The sequence below is a fragment of the Sturnira hondurensis genome, unplaced genomic scaffold (assembly GCF_014824575.4).
Source record: "Sturnira hondurensis isolate 20B ecotype Veracruz unplaced genomic scaffold, ASM1482457v3 Scaffold0016663, whole genome shotgun sequence".
Lineage (NCBI taxonomy): Eukaryota > Metazoa > Chordata > Mammalia > Chiroptera > Phyllostomidae > Sturnira > Sturnira hondurensis.
The window spans coordinates 6,809,813-6,824,583 of NW_028089294.1; the positions used below are offsets into that span (position 1 = coordinate 6,809,813).

Sequence of the window (14,771 nt, forward strand, 5' to 3'; positions counted from 1 at the left end):
AGACATGCTCCAATGGGCAGTGTAGGAGTGCACAGGATTGTCTAGCTATTTTGTGTATTTAGGCATGGTCTAACACTTTCTTCTAATAATAAAATGAGAGAGAACAGGATGTACCATGGAGTTTTATAATTCAAGCAAACAATACAGGTATTGGCTTGCATGGTTTGACATGCTTTTTTTTAAAAAAAAAAAAAAGCCAATCTGGCAGCAAAGCATTGGGAATTGCATTGGACCTTCCAACCTTTTTCCGTCCAGTCCATTAATCAACAGCAGAGTAGCCAAGAGACCATGTACTGTTCTGGAGGCCAACGAGGTCTGTGGTTGTGAATGAGGTGACTGGAAACAGTTATATTATTCCAATCCTGATTGATTAATGCTGGAGTCATTGCTAAATAATGACTACCAGTCCCAGTTTCCACAGACCATTCAGTGGGTTAATAAGGACTATGTTAGACACACTTGGGCCTGTGAACACAGAGTTTTCTTGCAGTGGAGGCAGAGATGGTGGGGAAGGGAAGAGAAAAAAAAACTGGATCTGACAATGAGCGAACAAGAGGGTTTGGGTTCTCGTGGTGCCTGGGGCACTTCCCTTCCTGCCGCGGTTGCCCTCTCTTGTGGCTGCATTCCCCTGCTCTCTGCAGTCAGATCGCCTCTGAATGCTGCCACTACTGTCACTCCCCTCTGCCACCCTTGGTTCCCTCCTTACAGATTCCCCTGACAAACCAGATGGAGTTACTGCCTCCTCAGATAGTTTAAAGCTCCCCTCTCTCAGGCTTTTCTACCCAAATTCTCTGACTCCCCTTACTTTTTCCCAATTCCTTGTTTCTAGCAAAGTACCTTATGTATCATTTCCCTGTCTCTTTCCCTTCGTGTCTCTTTTTTAGCACTCCCATGTCCAAGTATTTGCATGCGTGGAAAGATAACATTCTAATATTGAGTGCATTTCCACAAATTCTGAACAGAGCATAGGTGAGATATTAGAATCACAAGAATATTTTGGACAATGTCAATTTTAAATCTTGTTTGTGGTTCATTGAGACATATCTAAACAATTAATGGGAAAATGTTTTTAAATTTTAAGTAAGTTCTTGTTGCTTTGGTGTCCACAGCCTCTAATGTCCCTTCCTGATAGCTTTCTACTTGGTAGAAGGTGCCTCCTAAAGATGCATTTATGGGAAGTCAGAACGAGCATAAACTAAGCCAAATATCGGTCCCTTTTTGAAATTACAAACACATAATGTTTCTCTTCAAGAATGCCAGCATTCAAACTTCCAAGAAATGGAAGCAAGTGAATTTCTCTGCACCTTAAAGTAGAAAACGGTAATATCATATGGATTGGTAATAATACTATTTATGATTTCAAAAATGAGGTCCTTCTAAATTTATGCCTAGGTGTCAGTCACAAACTAATGCATTTCTTAATTTCCTACTACTTTCTTTCTTGTCCCAGAATTTCTGAATGATTACTACAGTGCTGAAATTTGAGTTGAAATGCAGTGTTTCAAAACTCAGGTAGACATAAATGATAATTTATTAATGTGAAGAACACATTATAGTTGCAATATCTCTTGTTTGGAAGTTGCTAAATATTCTAGAGATGACAAATAAAGATTTATGAGGTGTGATTGCACAAGGAAAAAGAAGTATTTTGATGAAAACTTCTTTTTTTGCAGGTAAAATAAGAAATCATGAGAGTATTTAGGTGAACCTCTGTGGAAATCATGTGCCAACTTAATCATACAAATGAAATTCATTAATCTTTAAAAATCAAACATGTATGTTTATCATTCAGTTTCTGGTGTTGGGTTCCTTCTATTTTTCTACAGAGTTGATTTGTGGGACTATTATTTTGAGAGCATGCTATTTTACTGTGGGTGGTCACTAACTTGATCCTAGTACTAGGGTAGAAAAGGCGTGAGGTCAGGCCCCGCAGGGCCCGAGTGTCATTGTCACTCTGCTTCCCACCAGGTTTGCGACTTCGGTCTTTCTCTTCTGTGGTCTGGACCTCCATCTTCTCCTCTCTTCAACAGGAATAAGAAATACCTGATCTCCTTGCCTCTTAAAGTTGTTGTGAGGATCAAATAAGGCCCTCATTGTTAAATCTCTTTGGAACTATAAAGTGTTATACAATACAAGGCGTTCTAGTCATTATCACCTCAGAATTCCTCTCGAATGACATTGCCTCAAATGCATTATTTAGGAAAAGTGCGAACTTGAATGCCATATGGAGTCCTTGTTGACACTGCAGATGTTGGTTAATTTTAGATTCTGAAAGAACAAAAGAACAGAAACACAACCAAGCAAATTATCCTCTTTAGCTTTTTCTTCGAAATCTCCTATTATACGAATACCAAACTAAAAATGGCAGGCTAAATATTATAGAAAATTACATCATTTGAAGCATTGAAATTCTGTATATCCAAGCCCTTTTGCAGAACGTGAGTTCATTCCCTCCAAAGCACATGCCCAATAAATTTAATGCTATCGGATAAATTATGGCTCTACCTTCAAAAACCAAGTAAAAGGAATTTAATTTTCAACTTTAAGTTCAAATAACACAGAGCCGAGGAAAACCTGTAAGTCTCAGAAGAGTCACAAAAAGATATGCAACCCATTTTGGTGGTCACAGTTGCTCTTGAACAAACGGAAAACTGAACTAAGCTCATCTGGCCCTGGGTTCCAATTCTGAAGATCTGTATTTGCGAGGGGGGATTTCTTTGCAGAGCAGGTGTGACAGACATTCACATACCCATGACAACTGCTTTCACAGCCTTGTCAGTTTGGGAGACCTGTCCTGCTCACGCGGCCATCTGCAAGACATCTCTTCACGTTTGTCAAAAATGATTTTCTGCTCTCATACATAATAAACAAAATGTGTCTTTGTAAAGTATGTAGATGGAATCTGCCATTCTAGCTCTTGTTTGCATACCACTAACAACAAAATATCCTGAAACAAGCTGAGCATTTTGTGTCTTAAAATTATTTGTATAGATAACATAAATATTATATAATATTATATATTAAATTATAAGTAATATACTTATCTTATATAAAATAAATATATTGTTTCATTTATACATATGAAGCAGTAAAACAAAGGATACTTCATATCAGAACATACCCATTAGATTACCTGAAGTAGTTTAAAAATTGTCCAGTTGATATTCTGAGCCTAGATTTTTAATGACATTTTCCTGAGAGTAATCCTGTCTCAAAATTGCTTACTAAGTCTCAGTGCCTTAAGACATTGACAGAGTATTAATCTAATTAGAAATAATTTTCAAATAGAGGCCATAAATACAGGGAAACTTGTTTCCCTATATAGGGAAAGTTTCTAGAGAAACTTGCTTCTCTGAAAGAGGCAAAAATTTCAAAAAGATCTTTCAACCTGTCTTTTAGAAATGTGGTTGATACTCCATGACACGATGTTTCAAACTGTGCTGTCCCGTGGACTAGAAATATTAAAGTAGACCCAGGGGTAGATTTTGTGACACCACTTACCATGGATGCAGTCTAGGCTGGTTACTTCAGCATTAACTACACTACTAACCACCTCCCTGTCCTGCCCATATGCTACCTCTGTTAGCACAAAAGGCCTAATAAGACAGATGCAACTTGATTCCATTTCACATACTTTTCTCAAACTGGAACAAAACTTTAACCCCCCAAAATATTTTCCCATGTGAAGGACTTTGTATTGCTGCAGATGATCACAGGCCTGAACCAGAAATGGATTCGAACAAATTTCATTCACTGCTGAAACTGAACTGGAACTGACCCTCAAAATAAATTGGCTTAATTCCCTGTAAGAGGAATATGAATCAGGTTGCCATCTGTTCCCTTCCTTCTTTAACATCACCAGTGGGCTGGGTTAAACATATAACTGAGGAGTCCTTGGGGGAGGGGGAAGAGGACTCTGGCTTGGTGCACACAGGGTCTGCTTCAATGGTAAAGTCATCCCAAGTGCAAGAAGAGAGGAGTCTTGGAATCATCTGGGGAAATCTTGCAATTTGCCAAACCATGGAAACAACATTAGTTTAATTTGCCTAATTTTGTTTGAAGGTATTGCATCAACAAAAGCTCTGTTGCTTGCCAGAGATGAAAAAGTAATCAAAACTAGCTTAATCAAAGGTAAATTTATTGACTCATGTAGTTGAATAATTTAAAGTTTCTGGTTCAGGTGAAGCTTGATCCAGAGCTCAGTGTGACCCAGGACCTGATTTCTCTCTCTCCATTTCTCTATTCAGCATCTTCAATATTGACTTCAGTCTTGGGCCAGCTCTCTCTTTGTGAAGCCAAAATGGATGCAAACCACTCGTTGCCTCTAGATTCAAATCCAGAGACAACTTTTCTACTAGGAGGTTTAGTGAAGAGGATAAACTAGATGAGGGAGACTGAGGCTCACGTCCCCCTCTCCAAGCTGATGGATTAAAGGTAAGAGAGAACCATAGTCCCCCAAACAAAACAGAGTGCGGTTAGCAGGAGCAATGTTCTATACAGAAACTCAGGGACCAGACACACAAATAATTTCATCAAGTATTGTTTTTTCTCTTAAGAAGAATTTCTGGCTATATCCTAAGGGTAGTGTCCAAGTCTTATCAGCTGAGGGGGAAAAAAGGTAAAGGCCAAAGTGAGAGACAATTATATGAGACATTTTAAAAATGAAGGACAGTTTTGACTAGAGCTGGGGCAGCTACTCTTCAGAGAGATTGGACAGTTCTACAATTTGTACGTGTGATTCCTAAGGAACGAAGCTTTAGAGCTACGAGAAACCTGGATAACAATTTGCTACACCTTGTAAACCTCATGAGTTATTTTAATTGCTTTCTCTCATGCTATAATTTTTTTAAAACCTCTACACATGGAACAAAACCAAAGAGAAGAACTATATGGAAAGATAACTTTACTTTCTAATAATAATAGTAATATAGCTGAGTTATGTATGTTAAATGACAGCCCTCACTGCCATGTCACTTGCACATATTTCTGCGTCCGTATATGTTATTCCAAATGCCTCATAAACTAACTGCCTTGGGATTATTCTATCATGCTCTCATGTACCCAGAATCTTATTTATTAATAAGAAAAAGTCTTTGGGCGGCAGCCAGTGTAAAGATATAATACTCACTTTACATGACTCAGTGATTAAGCACATTTTACCAAACCCTTAAACCTATTTTCCAAAAACAACTATGGGAAGATGAAGAATTACTAAAGAAAATGAAAAGGGACACTAATGAAAGGTAGCCAGGGGGCATTTGGCCCCGGAGTTAGGGTAGCACTAAAGCGGTTCGGGGCACTGTCCACCTTGCACGTTCTAGACTCCAAACCCATCATCCCCATGGAGACTTCATTCTAGAGATGCTTCTATATATTGAATTAAGAAAACTCAAGTATTTTCTATAGCTTGCAATTCATTAACTGGGGCAGTAATCAAACTGAATTTTATTCTGTCCTTTTTTTAAAAAACATCATGCCAACTACTTTTCAGGAGTGGCAGATTAAATATGAAAAAAATTTCCTCATTGTAAAAAATACAGACATAATTTATAGGCCCAAAGAATGAGGGCTATTCTTAATGGACTGTGACAGTTAATCCTTGGAAAGCTGAGGTGCTAATTTGGAAACTTAGTCACACTGTATTAGAACATCTCTTTGGAAGATGTTACTAAGTGTTTGGGAGACTTCTGGGAACTTATCCTAAAGATACACCTGCAGACATATGGGCCAGCTTGTTCATTACAGCATGGTTGGTAACAAACAGCAAAGCTTGGAAACACCCCAAGAGTTCATCAATAGGGGAATGGCTGGATAAACCATGGCACGTCCTGCAGTGCAGTGCCAGGCAGCCATTTAAAAGAGTGAAGTTCTCTTAGTACCCGCAGGAAAGCTCTCCGAGAGGGAAAGGTGAGATGCAGATCAGGGGATGCAGTATGCCACTCTTGTGTAAGAAGGAAAAAGAGAAGAAATAGAATAATTTCTTATATTTGCCTGAAGAAACACTGGAAGGGTACATAGAAAAACCCATAGGTGGAGAGTTACCCCCACCGATGAGGGTGTGTGGGTGTGGAGAACTGGGTGGGAGGAGCAGGGCAGGCAGAGACTGTTCACTGTATACCGTTTTCTTTTGACTTGATTTTTTTTAAAGATTCTATTGATTTTATTTATTTTTTGAAAGAGGAGAAGGGAGGGAGAGAAACATCAATGTGTGGCTGCCTCTCATGTGGCCCCCACTGGGGACCTGGCCTGAAACCCAGGCATGTGCCCTGACTGGGAATTGAACTAGTGACCCTTTGGTTCATAGCCTGCACTCAAGCCACTGAGCTACACCAGCCAAGGCTTGACTTTGATTTTTGAAACATGCAAATGTATCAGCTAGTCAAATATAAATAATTAGATAAATTCCAGAAAGAAAATAAGCTTGAGGGAAGTCATTCAGTAGTCCTATGGTAATTTTATTAAAGTTACAGTTTGCAATTCAAACAAACAAACAAATGAGCTTGAAGAAGGCACACAGAGGAAGGGTTTGAGCAGGGGCTGCAGCAGACGTCCAGGCCGTCCTGATGCCTGTTCTTGTTAGCTGAGCACCTCCTCTCTGCCCCGCACCATTAGCCTCCTGGCTCTTTTTCCCTATCCTCCTTTCCAGTTCTCTTAAAAAGAAATAACAGAGCAGAGATCCTGGAAGATGCTACTGACAACCATTATACTTTATCTATAGTTAAAGCTTTACCTAGAATGTGGATTCTGCACGTATTCACAAATTCTGAGAAGGTCCTTAGTTATGTTCCCAAAAGGCTGGGACTCCTGGTTCACTTAGCTGGACCAGGCTAGGGGCTCCTTCCTGATCTCTCATTGTAACCTACACATAGCTCTGTCATTGTCCTTATAGGGGTGTCCAAACTGTGGCCACCAAGCTGTCTGCGGCCCAGGGTGGCTATGAATGTGGCCCTACATGAAATCGTAAATTTACTTGAAACCTTGATATTTTTCATTTGTTTGTTTTCATTAGCTTTTGTGTATTTAATGTATGGCCCAAGACAGCTCTTCTTCCAGTGTGGCCCAGAGACGCCAAAAGGTTGGATGCCCCTGGCGGGGTAGGGGCAGTCCTTCCCCACTAGACTGTGAGCTTTTTGAGGACAAGGACTGGGTCTTATTCATGGAGCTTTGTATTACCAGAGCCTAGCACAGCACTTCTATCTATAAGCACTGTGTAAACTCGATAAGCTGAAATGTCATTCACCTGGTTGCTTAGACCATAGTCCTAAGAGTCATCTTCATTGTATTGCGTGCTCACCACCCCAGTCAAGTCTCATTCCACAACCATTTATTCCCCACTATACCCTCGTCTACCTCCTCCTACCCCACTTTCCCTCTTGTAATCACCATACTGTTGTCTGTGACTATGAGGGTTTTTTTAAATTATTAACTTTTATAGAGAGAAGGGAAGGAAGAGAAAGAGGAGAGAAACATTGATGTGAGAGAGATAAATGTGTCCTGACTGGGAATGAAACTGGTGACTTTTCCCTTTATGGGATGACACCCAACCAACTGAGCCACAGTGGGCAGGGATTTTTTTTTCTCTTAATCCCTTTACCTTTTTAACCTGGTCCAGCAGCCCCCCTTCCTCTGACAGCTGTCAGTCTGTTCTCAGTAAGCTGAAACTTCATCCAGCTAATTGCTGAGACCACAGACAGCCCTAAGAGTCAGCTGTAACGTCTTTCCCTCCCTCTGTCATTAAACCCACTGTTTAGACATGACAGTTCTTTCTGCCAAACAAACTCCCAAATCCACCGCTCTTCACCAATTTCAATACTACCACCCTGATCCAGACCACCAGCATCTCCAGGTGGGATCAAAAGAACTAGTTTGCCTTCTGTCCCTCTCCCACTGCCCCCAGAATGCATTCTCCACCTGCAGTTTAGGACAATCTTTTCAAAAACAAATCAAATCATACGGCACTGCTGCTTAAAACCCTTCAATGATTTTTATTACAATTAGAATATAATTTAAACTCTTCACCCTGAACTTCCAAGCCCCACATGATCTGATCTGGCCCCTGTATGCTTCTTTGACTGCACCTCCTACCTCTGCCCCTCACTCCCTCCACACCACATGGGCCTCTTTCAGCTCCTCACACCCACTTTGCCAGCTCCTGCCTCAGGGCCCCTGCCTGGGCTCTTCACCTGCCCTTCTTTCTGTGTGGTTGCCTCCTTCTTATCGCTGATGCTCAGATGCCACTTTCTCAGGGAGGCCACTCTGGCCACTCCAGCTACAGAGTCAACATTGTTCTATTTGCAGCACCTTTAACTACACAGACTGACATCTTTATTTGGTGGCTTCTGCTCATTGTCCTGTCTATAATGTAAGTTCTATGAAGTCTCTCCTATGACCAGTGCCTAGAGCAAGGCTGGGCATATAATGGCTCTAAAAAGTTTTGTTGAATAAATGTAGGAATTTAAAATTAATTGTGGATGGAATCTTTATCTCATTTCCTTTTATTGTAATTTTTTAATCATAAAGGCAATAAAGAATTATAAAAAGAAATGAATGTCATCACTGGCTTTTGAAGAAACATTGTAGATAGTAGGCTAAAGGAGTTAATTGTGAGAATGTGATTCTACAAAAAATGGTAACCTATGCCATAGGCCATTCTAGGTCACAGGCAGGCCTAGGCACTGTGTTTGGCAGAGGGACAAAAGATGGCCAGATGTTGGTTTTGGACTCCAGGAGTTCAAAACCTATCCCAAAATATAACTTTGTCATTATAATATCTAATAACTATATAATGCATATCACATTCACATTTTAATTACTCTATTTGATCACCACAAGAGTCATATGAGGTAGAGTATTATTATAATTGCTATTATTTCAATTTTATATATTAAATAACTGAGACTCAGAGAGGTTATGTGACTTGCCTTGGATGACACAGCAAGTAACAAACAAGATTTTTAAGTTAGACCCTGATATTTTGACTATCTCCTGTTCTATTCGGTGTGATAAATGTACATGCAACCTGCTATGGGAGGTCACACATAATGAACGGACTTTTCTCTGGAGAGGTCTGGGAAGGATTTATAGAGGAAAAATGAAATACATGGAGCTGTGAAAGGTTAGCAAAAGTTTTCAGGGGGAGAAAGAGGCATGTTTTAGACAGAGATCTGACAGAAAGGAAAAAGAGAGGAAAACGTATAGTGTGCTCCACGTGGTAAGGAGCAGAGGTGTCCACAAGGAGAGGTTGGGGCTGAACTGTGAAAACTATTCAGTGCCATTTTGTATGCAGTTGAGTAACGTCTGAATGCAGAAAATTGAAACAGGCAAATCTGGGTTTCAAAAGAAAATGAGAGTGGCAGATTGGTGGATGAATTAGAGCATGAAGAAACAAGTTAGGCATTTTTTTTTGTGATCATGCAAGCAAGTCTAAGTTCTGAGGGAGGATAGTGGAAATGGGAAAGAACAGATTAGAAAATGTGTTAACTTAGAATCACTTTTTAGGAAGTGGCAGAAAGGGAAAAGTAGAGATTATTTTTAACATTTTTAGCTTATCTGACTCGGTAGATGATGATGATCTCAACCAATTTAAAGAATACAGAAAAATGACGTGAGGTGGGAGATGTGGGTTTTCTTGTGGCTACGATTTATCTTTTACTCACTTTTGGTTCGAGGTGCCTATTTATCAAGTCCAGTTAGATACGTTAAGCAGGTAACTAAAATGACAAGCCTAGACCTTGGAGGCTATGTCAAAGCTAGAGATCTAGTTTTTGGAGTCATCAAATTATAAGTTGCATAAAAATTCCTATTGCAAAAGGGGCACAAGGGAACTTTTTGGCACGATGGGAATGTAACTATGCTCATAGTTGCAAGGGTGTACATGTCTCAAAACAGATCAAATTCTACACATAAATGGGTGTAATTTATTTTATCTTGTAAATCCCTTTAAAATCAAAGTGAACTGCTTTATACAACATAGTAAGTGACAAATCAATTGTTTTTTAATGGTTAACCTGTGGTTTGGGTGGGAGGGAAGAGAATGGGAAATTGTTCTGCACACATCAGTTAAAAACAGCTGACTGGCAGCATGGGAAGCTGCCATGCCTTCAGCTGTTCTGGAGCCAGTGCTAGCTGAGCCCATTTATGGGCCATATGGGAGTTCTCTGCTCAAAATTGTATTCTTTCCCCAACCACCCTCCTCCATCTCAGCCCACCTTGTACCACCTGCTTTGACTTCTCTATTTGGAAGGGCTGAGATAATAAAGGTACTTGAAGAATATATGACTCATTGCTGAACAAGAAATCTTCCCTTATTGATTGATTTTAGGCTGAAGGCCAATTTGGCCTCTTGTATGGCACCATTCCCTCAGCATCACTTCCGAATTGTCCTTTCAGTGCTCAGCTTAAAATCTACTTTGTACAAAAACCCATTTTTAATCTGACAGAAGGAGGTGCAGTCTGATATCTATATTCATCCACCAGTGTTGACACACCTACCATTAGTATACAGCTATTAAATTCGTATCTTTATGACAACGTTTACCTCTCAGCTCTGTCATTTACTAATTTTTGGAGGCCGTGAAGAAATGAAGGTAATAAAACCTACCTTTGTGGGGGAGGGGGTGTGTGTGGATTCAGTCAGAGAGCATAAGTGAAATACTGAATATGGCATTGAGTAGGCACTTAATGAAAGGAAGATGTCTTGTCAAGCCTGACTACACTTTCTGAATTATTTAGTCTGTATCAGAAGTTTTTTTAAAGTAAAAGCACTCTTACCTGCGCTCTGTACTCTCACCCTAACTAATACATCCTCAAGAGACATAAGGGAATAATGTTCAGGAAGTTGGCAGATCAAGAAGAATGTTGAAAAGGATTTACACCATTCACATATAGATGAGATCATTCTGGGGAGATGGAAAAAAAGGAACTCAATTCAGAGGTGGTGGCAAAGGTCTTTCCTTACATTTCCTCTTTCCACTTATTTAAAATGTTATCTTGCTAAAAAGAGGGCAGAGAAGGACTCACCTTGATGAGTGGAGCTGCGAGTCTGCGAGCCCATGCACCTGATAGTGGCTCGTGCCAGCTGGGAGAGCAGCCTGGCTTCTCAGTGTTTTGCTACTGTGGTTCCCTGGGCTGGGCAGCTGGGCATTGAGTAATGATAAAACCATAATAATACTTCATGATTATGTACTGCCCTTTGCCAGATCTCGGGTTTAATTATAACAACTATGCCGGAACTGGTGACATCTTCCTCCCTGTTGGGGTGCCATACCCAGGGGCCTGGAAACGCAAAGTGAAGTGGCAGCTGCAACCTTCTCCTGCAGAGACTGCCCTGGCGATTCAGCCGAAGTGCTCTGGGTTGGAAGCTGATCATCGGAAACAAAGATTACTTTTAAATTGTCCACATGTATTGTACTTGGCCCTGTCAAGTAAATAGTGTTTATGAAGCAACTACCACCACACATGGGGCACAGCGTCATGTAATCCCAGGCCTGGAAGGGACCACCCCAGATGACCTCATTCATTATTACTCTGACCCTGATTTGGGCAGGGGATGCTTTTGTGGCAGTGTGATTCAGGTGTCAGGGGATTCACCCACTCATTCAACACTCATTCTGTGAACTGCTAGTCTGAGCCAAGGAGCTGAGGAGGCACAAAGTTGTATAAACTAAGGTTATAACCCCGCCCTCAAAGTAGCTTATTTTCTAATTGGGGGATTTGTATTCAGGCAACTGTACCATAAAGACAGAGGAAAGTGCTGGCAGATGAAAGAGCATGAAATCAAGACCCCAGGTGAAAGGGTGTGGGGCTCCTTCTCTTTGAGAATAAGAAGAAAGGACGAGTGTTGGGAGTGTGGGGGCAGACTGAGGTGAAAAGCTCGGCAACAACTTCAGGAGGGTCTTGCAGGTGTCCCTGTCTTTTGTTGTGGTGGTGGTTGGTTTGATTTTTGTCTTCATAGCACTTAGCACCCCCTGAATTATCTTGTTTATTTGCTACTTTACTGACTTACTCTTGTACATGTCTCACCCCATTCAGGAACCTTGTCACTGTTGCTCATCACTATATCTTCAGCATCTCAAACAATGCCTGGTACATAGTAAAGCGCTTAGTAAATATTGGCCTAATGAATAAATGGCCCAGGTGAGGCAGTGGCTATTTAAATGGAGAGGAAAGGGCATATCGTAATTATAATCAAAAGGATAAGAATTGAAGGGGTAGGGTGTCTCACAGTCAGAAACAATATGCAGATAGGGACCTCTTTAAAGGTATACCCAGACTTCCAGCCAAGATGGAGGTATAGGTAGTGCCTCCTTGCACAAGTAAAAGGACAACAACAATTTAAAAACAAAGAACAACCAGAACTGACAGGAAATTGAACTGTATGGAAGTCCAACAACCAAGGAGTTAAAGAAGAAACATTCATCCAAACTGGTAGGAGAGGCAGAGATGGGCAGCTGGGCAGAGAGGACTCACAGCAAGGTGGTGGCTGGTGGACCCAGCGAAGCAGCGGATTGTGGAGTGGGGTGGGCAAGGCTGCAACTGGCTGGCAAGACAGCAGCTTGTGGACTGGGTGGTCCTACATTCATGTGCAGATAAACTGGGAGGAACAACTGGGGAGTGAGACAGACTGCACATCCCAGGGTCCTAGCTTGGGGAAATAAAGCCTCAAACCTTTGATTGAAAACGTCTGTGGAGGTTGAAGTGGCAGCAAGAGAAACTCCCAGCCTCACAGGAAAGTTCATTGGAGAGACCCACAGTGTCCTAGAACAACACAAGCCCACCCACCCAGGAATCAGCACCAGAAGGGCCCAATTTGCATGTGGGAAGTAGGGGAAGTGACCAAAAACCATCAGAGAGCAAGCAAGCACCATTGTTGTCTCTCAGACCCCTGCCCCACATATAGCGTCACAACCCAGTGACGTGAGTTGCCCTGCCCTTGTGAACACCTAAGGCTCTTCCCCTCACTATGTAACAGGCACGCTGAGACAAAACAAAATGGACCAAATGAAAGAACGGATCAAAGCTCCAGAAAAAATACAACCAAGCAATGAAGAGATAGCCAACCTATCAGATGCACAGTTCAAAACACTGGTATCAGGATGCTCACAGAATTGATTGAATTTCGTCACAAAGTGGATGAAAAAATGAAGGCTACCCTAAGTGAAATAAAGAAAAATCTACAGGGAACCAACAGTGACGGGAAGGGATTAGAAAAAAATTAGAAACATCCAGGACATCTTTAAAAATTCCAACATCCAAATCATACAGGGTACCAGAAGAAGAAGAGGAAGACCAAGAAACTGAAAACTTATTTGAACAAATAATGAAGCAGAACTTCTCTAATCTGGCAAAGGAAATAGAATTCCAGGAAGTCCAGGAAGCTCAGAGAGTCCCAAAGAAGTTGGACCCAAGGAGAAACACACCAAGGCACATCATAATTATCTTAGCCAAGATTAAAGATAAGGAGAGAATCTTAGAGGCAGCAAGAGAAAAGGAGAGAGTCACCTACAAAGGAGTGCCCATAAGACTGTCAGCTGATTTCTCAAAAGAGATCTTGCAGGCAAGAAGGGGCTGGAAAGAAGTATTCCAAGTCATGAGAGGCAAGGACCTACATCTGGGATTACTCTATCCAGCAATTACTCCATTACTCTTCCATTCTATATCACTTAGAATGGAAGGGTAGATAAAGTGCTTCTCAGATAAGGTCAAGTTAAAAGAGTTCATATCATCATTATCAATTATTTATGAAATGGTAAAGGGATTTATCTAAGAACAAAAAGATAAAAAATATGAACAGTAAAGTGACAGCAAACTCAGTTGTTAACAACCATACCTAAAACAAAAACAAAAACAAACTCAGCAAACAGCTAGAACAGGAACCGAGTCACAGAAATGGAGATCAATCACATGGAGGGTTATTAGCAGGGGAGTGGGAGGGGGAGAGGGGAGGAAAATGTTCAGAGAATGAGTATCATGGGTGGAAGGTGGAAAATGGACAGGGAAAGGTTGAGAATAGTGTCTGAGATGTAGAAGCCGAAGAACTTACATGGATGACCCATGGACACGAACTAAAGGGGGGGGGAGTGTGGGTGGGAGGTGGTGTGCAGGGCAGAGGGGAATAAGGGGTGAGATGGGACAACTGTAATAGCATAATCAATAAAATATATTTTTAAAGAAAAAACAAAAAGCTATACCCAGCCATCAAAATGATTAGATCACCTATGACACAACAGAATGACTAAGGATCAGATGCTGGAATGCTCTTCAAGAGCCAACAGAGAATAGATGATTTACATTAACTGAAGGGAAAGACAACCTGAGCGTTTACGGTTTCAGGGACACTGGGGTGAGGGGTATATTAGGGAGGTGAAAAGCTTCACATGTATAGTCCATAGAATCTATGGCAACAGAGATCAAGTAAGAACTAAAACGTGACTCTTGAACTTGGTTACATGGACATCACTGAAGCTTTAAGATAAGCACTTCCAGTGGTCTAGTAGGGAGTATAATTTAGCCTGTACCTGAAGCATGATTAAAATGAGAGCTAGACAGCATCTCTTAAGTAACGTTTTTTTTTGTTTGTTTTTGTAGTTGTTTGTGTTTGGAGGAGTTAGAACAGGATATTGAACATGCCTAACACAGATGTGGCCATGAATGACGACAGGTTTCTAGAAGGCCACATGGAAAGAGTCCTGGCAGTGTCATAATGCCTCAACTACGATGCTTCTAACCTTTCAGCCATTTCTAGTGCAGGCAAAAAAGTGGGAGAGAAACAC

General features: G+C 41.0%; 1 long non-coding RNA gene across 1 annotated transcript; it reads right to left on the reverse strand.

The window, feature by feature from the left end:
• Positions 1 to 1,272: 1,272 nt before the first annotated feature.
• LOC119001445 (uncharacterized) lies at positions 1,273 to 10,894 on the reverse strand. The gene is made up of 3 exons (XR_005069576.1): positions 10,771 to 10,894; positions 2,156 to 2,268; positions 1,273 to 1,304 (listed from the first exon to the last, which is right to left on the reverse strand). It is a non-coding gene; the product is annotated as an uncharacterized LOC119001445 (long non-coding RNA).
• Positions 10,895 to 14,771: the final 3,877 nt, after the last annotated feature.